The 9241-nt window shown below is 39.8% G+C and overlaps 1 pseudogene; it reads left to right on the top strand.

Annotated features, from left to right (window-relative positions):
* Nucleotides 1–332: 332 nt before the first annotated feature.
* On the top strand, nt 333–719 carry LOC109563613 (large ribosomal subunit protein eL37 pseudogene; annotated as a pseudogene).
* Nucleotides 720–9241: the final 8522 nt, after the last annotated feature.

Raw genomic sequence — 9241 nt, 5'->3', positions numbered from 1 at the left:
TTCCGGACATATAACATCAGTCAGTTTTACCCTCTCTTACACCACACACCCATCTTTAGGTTACTGCCTAGAGTCAAAATCAGCTGAAGAAGCCATATCCTCAGGATAAGCAGCAGGACAGAAAAGCAAAAACAGAGAAACACATTCATCAGCATCTGGCCAGAGGAGATGGGAAAATCGACTTGAGAGGCCATTCCTAGCAAGAATGAGACAAAGGTGTCAATTCACCCGTTTCAATTACAGTTAAGCTCGTGGTAGAGTTGATTCCAGCAGAGGTGAGGCTCATGACATCTAGTGCTTGATGTAAGACAATGCTACCGAAGAAGGGTAATGAGAGCTCTTTGGTCTCGGCGGCAGAAGCAAGATGACGAAGGGAACGTCATCGTTTGGAAAGCGTCGGAAGAAGACGCACACGCTGTGCCGCCGCTGTGGCTCTAAGGCCTACCACCTTCAGAAGTCGACCTGTGGCAAGTGTGACTACCCTGCCAAGCGAAAGAGAAAGTGTAATTGGAGTGCTAAAGCTAAAAGACGAAATACCACCGGGACTGGTAGAATGAGGCACCTAAAAATTGTATACCGCAGATTCAGGCATGGATTCCGTGAAGGAACAACACCTAAACCCAAGCGAGCGGCTGTTGCAGCATCCAGTTCATCTTAAGGATTTCAACGATTAGTCGCACAATAAATGTTCTGGCTTTTAAAAAAAAAAAAAAAAAGAAGGGTAATGAGAAAACAGCAAACTAACAGGCAGGAACTGGCCATAGCGTATCTGGAGGGCCAAAGTGATTTTCCTTCCTTATCATTTCTACAGGAGAAGGCAAGGAAGGGATAGGAGATCAGGGCTAGAGGGCCCCTTGTTTGCAGATTTTTTAAAAAATTATTTTCTTATAACTCTATAATGAAAATGTGTATTATGGTATAGAGGTTACAGAACCGCATCTGCTACTGGGTCACGGCTACAGGTCTATGAGCTGATCCACCAGCAGTAAAGACCTGGCTAGGTTGGGAAGACTGGACTCGGAGCTCCTACTGCTGTTTCTAGAGTGCCCACCTTGCGGGGCTTTGGTTATCCATGCAGGAATAGGGTCAAACTCATCTTCTGCCACCTTGTCCAAGCCCTCAGGGACATCAAAAGCTGAGATGAGATTACTATCTTCTGCAGCTTTATGGGCTGGAGCATATGCTTGAGAAATGTGTGCCTATAACCTTTGTGTGCCTATAACCTAAGAAGTTTGTGACTTCTCTAGGCCTCAGATTCCTCATTTGTAGAATGATGATAACAACAATGTATTTGTCTTGTTGTCTGATGTTGTGATAATCAAGTCATAGGTGGTTGATTGAGAGATGGTTGAGAGATGGCTATGGGCCAAACTCTTCTAGAAGGTCTGTAGAGGGGTTAGAAAGCAGAGAGTGATCAATCAGGGAATCTTCCCCAGCGAGAGAATCTGTGCGGTTCAAGGTCACAGATTTTGTCTAAGAAGGGAGGCACTGAGGCACCAGGGGCTCCAGGCCCAGTATCAGACTCTCAAGAGCAATGTCAGCTTTTTCAATTACAGCATCAAAAGTGCTCCCAAAGGGATCTTCTTTATCCACATCTTCTTTATCCATATCCATATCTCTGTTGACAGATATTTATGTTGCTTCCTTAAGAAGCATTTTTAAACCACCTATGTCTTGATTCTCACATCAGACAACAAGACAAATATATTGTTGTCATTATCATTCTACAAATGAGGAATCTGAGGCCTAGAGAAGTCACATACCTCTTAGATTATAGGCACACAAAGCAAACTCAGGTCTGCAGCCCTGATGCCCAGTCCTTTCTTTCTTTTATACATTTTCTCAAGCACATGAGTTCTATGCTAGGACAAGCAGATATTCCAGAACAGCAGTTCCATCATGACTGGCAAGGCCAGTTTGACATGGAAAGAGATTAGGAAAAAGCATCTTAATGAGCCTCGCCAGCTGTTGCTTCAGGTGTAAAGAATAGTTGAATGGACAAGAGCCTAAAACAGAAAAATGACCGCTGTAGCACAGAAATTGTTCAAGTGGTTGTCATAACTGCATTGTCACACTAACTCTCCCACAGCTCTATTTGATGAACAAAGAAACTAAAGCTCATAGGAAGGAATCAGTGGTGCTCTGTCACCAGTAAGTGACAGAGCTGAGGTTTCAACTGTCTAATATCAAAGCTGAATCTTTTTTCAAAATGCTTCAAGACATAACAGAACTCACTCGTGTAATAAAATAATAAGATCTTTCCATACAACAAAAGACCTGTACAATATGTGAACTGTAGTGAGTGACACAGCATTGATGATCAGTGCTCACACTGCATGATCTACACAGACTTTAATTCACATCAATAGATAGCAATTGCTAATTTTTTGTGACAAATGTATATGCATGTACTAAAGTAAACTTCTTCCATTTTTATTCTTTGCAAAAAAAAAAAAATTTGTTAGATTCACACACCTTCAAATATTCATATTAATTTACTAAAGCTAAAAAATCTTAGTTTTGAAAGAGAATCTGGAGATTTAAGCAGAAGCACTGCCACTAAAGTGACTTCCCTGGTGGCTCAGATGGTAAAGCATCTGCCTACAATGCAGGAGACCTGGGTTCGATCCCTGGGTTGGGAATATCCCCTAAGGAGGAAATGGCAACCTACTCCAGCATTTTTGCCTGCAAAATCCCAAGGACAGAGGAGCCTAGTAGGTTACAGTCCATGAGGTCGCAAAGAGTTGGACATGACTGAGCAACTTCACTTTCACTGTCACTGACACTAAAATACCCATTTTTGGACTTTACCATATTCAGTTAAATTAATACATTTGTATATAACTCATTTTTTACAGATCTTTGTGGGATAGAACGGAGAAGACAATGGCAACCCACTCCAGTACTCTTGCCTGGAAAATCCCATGGATGAGAAGCCTGGTAGGCTGCAGTCCATGGGGTCACTAAGAGTCGGACATGGCTGAGTGACTTCCCTTTCACTTTTCACTTTCATGCATTGGAGAAGGAAATGGCAACCCACTCCAGTGTTCTTGCCTGGAGAATCCCAGGGACGAGGGAGCCTGGTGGGCTGCCGTCTGTAGGGTCGCACAGAGTCAGACACGACTTAGCAGCAGCAGCAACAGTGGGATACAAAATAAAGAATTTTCTTAAGAAAATAAATATTTTCTATGAATATCTGTTCCCTAATTTGTAGGCTAATTATGAAATGTACATCATATAGTTTTCTTAAATAAATCTCAATATAATTTCAGGTAAAGCAGTTTGTTTAGCAAGGAAAAGTGATCATAATTGCTGATATTTATCAAGCAGTAGACACTGCACTAGGCATGTTACATTTACATCTTCACATGCAAATTTCAAAACATCTTTGTGCCACAGGTACTATTATTTATCCTAAATGACAGACTTACAAATGATAAACAAGTAACCCATGTTCACATTGCTACTAAATGGAATAATCAGAACTTAAACTCATAGTGCTTTCAACAACCAGGAATCATGCTTCCTATGGAGTACTTACAAAGATTATACAGTAAAAGAAATAATTATAAACATTTTTATATTCTTTGCCAAAATGTATTATTTCCCATAGTTTTCACAAAAGATAGTATCTTTCCTAAGCTGTAGCAAGCATTCAGTTCAGTTCAGTTGCTCAGTCGTGTCCGACTCTTTGCGACCCCATGAATTGCAGCACACCAGGCCTCCCTATCCATCACCAACTCCCAGAGTTCACCCAAACTCGTGTCCATCGAGTCAGTGATGCCATCCAGCCATCTTACAAGATACGTTATTAGATTAATGAATATGATTCAATGCCTATTTATTTGGCAAAAAATAAATATTTTTTCCTGCCACAGAACACAATTTCACTTCATTCTTACACATTTTACATTTTCCACCACAATACTTTAAACTGCAAGAATTTTAAACACCCAAAGAGAAACTGCTTAGGAAAGAAAAAAAAATCCATTCAATATAGATTTAATTATAAAAGCATTTAACTGCACTGGTAGTGATCATTACATGGCATTTCATGCAACATTAATAGAGAGCCTGTTAGGAAAGATAGATTACTTAGAATTGAAACTCGCTTACGTGTCCCTAAATTATTAGGCATCTACATGTTTCACCTGTTTATTTCTTAAAAGTTCAAGTCCAGACCTGTTCAAAATCTTTGGCCTGATGTCAAATTTTCTTTGGAATTAAGTAGGAATTATCATACCCTACCAAATTTAATTTTTTTTCTAAATCAAGTCAGATATATACTAGAAGAGTATAATATTCAATTATAAAGAATTAACAATGCACATCACTAAAAATGACTATTTGCATCTCTAACAGATCATTTATTAATACAGTCAATAACTCTCATTAATTTAACTGAAATAAGCATTTTAAGTTATGTAACTATTTTAAAAGAAAAGCCATTTGAACTTCATAGTATGCATGCCACATAACACTATTTTAATCATATTAGTGGTGGGATACAAGACCTCAGGGAGGTACTTATAGAAGAAACAGGACAGTATATTCAGTGGGCCAAGGACTGTCACTGAAAATTACTTTAATATGTAAGAAATGTAATCACAGAGTTGGAGTTAAACTAAGTTATAAGAGATCCAAGTATAAAACCATGGTGACCAAATATCAACACAAAGATCAGAAATTAAGGAAGTGTACAGTAAGCCAAATTTCAAGGCAAGAATGAAAAATTAAGTAGAGAAATCTAAGAAAAACAGGGCATCTGCCACACACCTATGTTGCTCAAGAGACTTAAATCTAAAATACATAGGACTGACTTTATTAAATAGATGGCAGAATAACAGAATTGGTGTTGTTTTACTGTGTTAAACCCCAATAGCTCACCCTATTTATCAATACAAGTGAAAATAAACCCACAGGTAAAGAGTAAAAAAGGATTTTTGTTATTTACTCCAGTTCAGTTCAGTTCAGTCATTCAGTCATGTCCAACTCTCTGCAACCCCATGAACCGCAGGACGCCAGGCCTCCCTGTCCATCACCAACTCCCGAAGTCCACCCAAAACCATGTCCATTGAATCAGTGATGCCATCCAACCATCTCATCCTCTGTCATCCCCGTTTCCACTACCCTCAATCTTTCCCAGCATCAGGGTCTTTTCAAATCAGTCAGCTCTTTGCATCAGGTGGCCAAAGTATTGGAGTTTCAGCTTCAACATCAGTCCTTCCAATTAACACCCACCACTGATTTCCTTTAAGATGGACTGGTTGGATCTCCTTGCAGTCCAAAGGACTCTCAAGAGTCTTCTCCAACACCACAGTTCAAAAGCATCAATTCTTCGGCACTCAGCTTTCTTTATAGTCCAACTCTCACACCCATACATGACCACTGGAAAAACCATAGCCTTGACTAGACGGACCTTTGTTGGCAAAGTAATGTCTCTGCTTTATAATATGCTGTCTAGGCTGGTTTAACTTTCCTTCTAAGGAGTAAGTGTCTTTTAATTTCATGGCTGCAATCACCGTCTGCAGTGATTTTGGAACCCAGAAAAATAAAGTCAGCCACTGTTTCCACTGTTTCCCCATCTATTTGCCATGAAGTGATGGGATCAGATGCCATGATCTTAGTTTTCTGAATGTTGAGCTTTAAGCCAACTTTTCCACTCTCCTCTTTCACTTTCATCAAGAGGCTCTTTAGTTCTTCACTTTCTGCCATAAGATCATTTACTGGTCAGAAGTTATAACTCATCACCAAATGAAATGTATGTATGCAGTAGTCAGACTATGTTAAAAAAACTTTGGATTTTGTGATGGAAAGGACTGGAGATCTTATCAAATGCTCAGTTCAGTTCAGTCATTCAGTCGTGTTTGACTCTTTGAGACTCCATGGATTCCAGCACCCCAGGCTTCCCTGTCCATCTCCAACTGGGAGAGCTTACTGAAACTCATGTCCATCAAGCCAGTGATGGCTATCCAACCATCTCGTCTTGCATTGTCCCCTTCTCCTCCCATCTTCAGTCTTTCCCATCATCAGGGTCTTTTCCAATGAGCATCAAGTAACCCAAGTATTAGAGCTTCAGCTTCAGCATCAGTCTTTCCAATGAATGTTCAGGACTGATTTCCTTTAGGATTGAATTATTTGGTCTCCTTGCAGCCCAAGGGATTCTCAAGAGTCTTCTCCAGCACAACAGTTTGAAAGCATCAATTCTTTGGTGCTCAGCCTTCTTTATGGTCCAACTTTAACAACTGTACATGGAAAAACCATAGCTTTGACTAGATGGACCTTTGTCATCAAAGTAATGTCTCTCCTTTTTAATACATTGTCTAGGTTCATCATAGCTTTTCTTCCAAGAAGCAAGCTTCTTCTAATTTCCTTGTGATTTTGGAGCCCAAGAAAATAAAATCTGTCACTGTTTCGCTTGTTGCACCATCTATTTCCCATGAATAAATAAGACTGTATGCTTATCAGATCAGATCAGTCGCTCAGTCGTGTCCGACTCTCTGCGACCCCATGAATCACAGCACGCCAGGCCTCTGTCCATCACCAACTCCCGGAGTTCACCCAGACTTACATCCATTGAGTCAGTGATGCCATCCAGCCATCTCATCCTCTGTCGTCCCCTTCTCCTCCTGCCCCCAATCCCTCCCAGCATCAGGGTCTTTTCCAATGAGTCAACTCTTCTCATGAGGTGGCCAAAGTCCTGGAGTTTCAGCTTTAGCATCATTCCTTCCAAAGAAATCCCAGGGCTGATCTCCTTCAGAATGGACTGGTTGGATCTCCTTGCAGTCCAAGGGACTCTCAAGAGTCTTCTCCAACACCACAGTTCAAAAGCATCAATTCTTCAGCACTCAGCCTTCTTCACAGTCCAACTCTCACATCCATACATGACCACAGGAAAAACTATAGCCTTGACTAGACGAACCTTTGTGGGCAAAGTAATGTCTCTGCTTTTGAATATGCTATCTAGGTTGGTCATAACTTTCCTTCCAAGGAGCAAGCGTCTTTTAATTTCATGACTGCAGTCACCATCTGTAATGATTTTGGAGCCCAGAAAAATAAAGTCTGACACTGTTTCCACTGTTTCCCCATCTATTTCCCATGAAGTGGTGGGACTGGATGCCATGATCTTCGTTTTCTGAATGTTGAGTTTTAAGCCAACTTTTTCACTCTCCACTTTCACTTTCATCAAGAGGCTTTTGAGTTCCTCTTCACTTTCTGCCATAAGGGTGGTGTCATCTGCATATCTGAGGTTATTGATATTTCTCCCGGCAATCTTGAGTGCAGCTTGTGCTTCATCCAGTCCAGCATTTCTCATGATGTACTCTGGATAGAAGTTAAATAAGCAGGGTGACAATATACAGCCTTGACGAACTCCTTTTCCTGTTTGGAACCAGTCTGTTGTTCCATGTCCAGTTTTAACTGTTGCTTCCTGACCTGCATACAAATTTCTCAGGAGGCAGATCAGGTGGTCTGGTATTCCCATCTCTTGTAGAATTTTCCACAGTTTATTGTGATCCACACAGTCAAAGGCTTTGGCATAGTCAATAAAGCAGAAATAGATGTTTTTCTGGAACTCTCTTGCTTTTTCCATGATCCAGCGGATGTTGGCAATTTGATCTCTGGTTCCTCTGCCTTTTCTAAAACCAGCCTGAACATCAGGAAGTTCACGGTTCACATATTGCTGAAGCCTGGCTTGGAGAATTTTGAGCATTACTTTACTAGAATGTAATTTTGCTTATAGAATATATTAATTCACAGGAAGAAAGTGCTTTTCTTTAAAATTTTATAGTTGATCACTATGAAAAATATCAGCTTACTCTAACAAATTTTAGCATCAAGATAAAAATCATAGATGAGACACAGATGTATAGAACACTCTTTTGGACCCTGTGGCAGAGGGAGAGGGTGGGATGATTTGGGAGAATGGCATTGAAACATGTATAATATCATATATGAAACAAATCGCCAGTCCAAGTTCGATACATGATACTGGTTGCTTGGGGCTGGTGCACTGGGACGACCCAGAGGGATGGTACGGGGAGGGAGGAGGGAGGGGTTTCAGGATGGGGAAGTATACCTGTCACGGATTCATGTTGATGTATGGCAAAACCAATACAATATTGTAAAGTAATTAACCTCCAATTAAAATAAATAAATTTATATTTAAAAAATCATAGATCTTAGTAAAAAAAAGGAAATGGATAAACTAAAATAGTTAATGTGGAAAACAGATTATATTTTCAACAATGATTCATTTCAAAAACAAATTTTTGTAATAAACATTTTATATAAAATTAAATACCATCCATCTATGTGTTTCCAGGAGTATTAAAGCAATATAGTCTTTATATTGCCTATAAACAATCATAAGCAGGGTGATCATTCTTTGTACACAGTCAGGTACTATAATTAATTTCTCGGCCTCATGCATAACTAATATGCCACAGTTATTTTTAAAAGAATGTATTTGAAAATAAGATCTTATTGTTTTAACTTTCTGATACATTTGAATACAGCCTTGACCAGAGTCAGATCAAATCAGATCAGATCAGTCACTCAGTCGTGTCCGACTCTTTGCGACCCCATGAATCACAGCACGCCAGGCCTCCCTATCCATCACCAACTCCCGGAGTTCACTCAGATTCACATCCATCGAGTCAGTGACACCATCCAGCCATCTCATCCTCTGTCGTCCCCTTCTCCTCCTGCCCCTAATCCCTCCCAGCATCAGAGTCTTTTCCAATGAGTCAACTCTTTGCATGAGTAGAATTATATAATTAATATTTGATAATGTTGATATCCTTCACTGACTATTTTGTCTTTACCATAGTATTTTAAATCAAGATAAAATTCTCTGTAAAAATACTGTAAAAATTAATGAAAATTTTTACTAAATAAAGAATAATTTCAATTCTAAATTTGTTTTAAAATAAGTATTTCAACACAATTATTTTTGTAGGTGGACTTCCCTCTATTCAAAATATCTATCTTCAATAAGTGTTTTTGTCACACAAAACTTGTAGCATAATATCACTACGATGCTTTTAAAGTATCACATAATTTAGATGCTGCTGCTGCTAAGTCACTTCAGTCATGTCCAACTCTGTGTGACCCCATAGATGGCAGCCCACCAGCCTCTGCCGCCCCTGTGATTCTCCAGGCAAGAACACTGGAGAGGGTTGCCATTTCCTTCTCCAGTGCATGAAAGTGAAAAGTAAAAGTGAAGTGGCTCAGTCGTGTC

The sequence above is a fragment of the Bos indicus genome, chromosome 9, assembly GCF_029378745.1.
Source record: "Bos indicus isolate NIAB-ARS_2022 breed Sahiwal x Tharparkar chromosome 9, NIAB-ARS_B.indTharparkar_mat_pri_1.0, whole genome shotgun sequence".
Taxonomy (NCBI): Eukaryota; Metazoa; Chordata; class Mammalia; order Artiodactyla; family Bovidae; genus Bos; species Bos indicus.
Note: the sequence above shows the minus strand (reverse complement) of the source record. Positions and strands in the feature narration are given on the sequence as shown.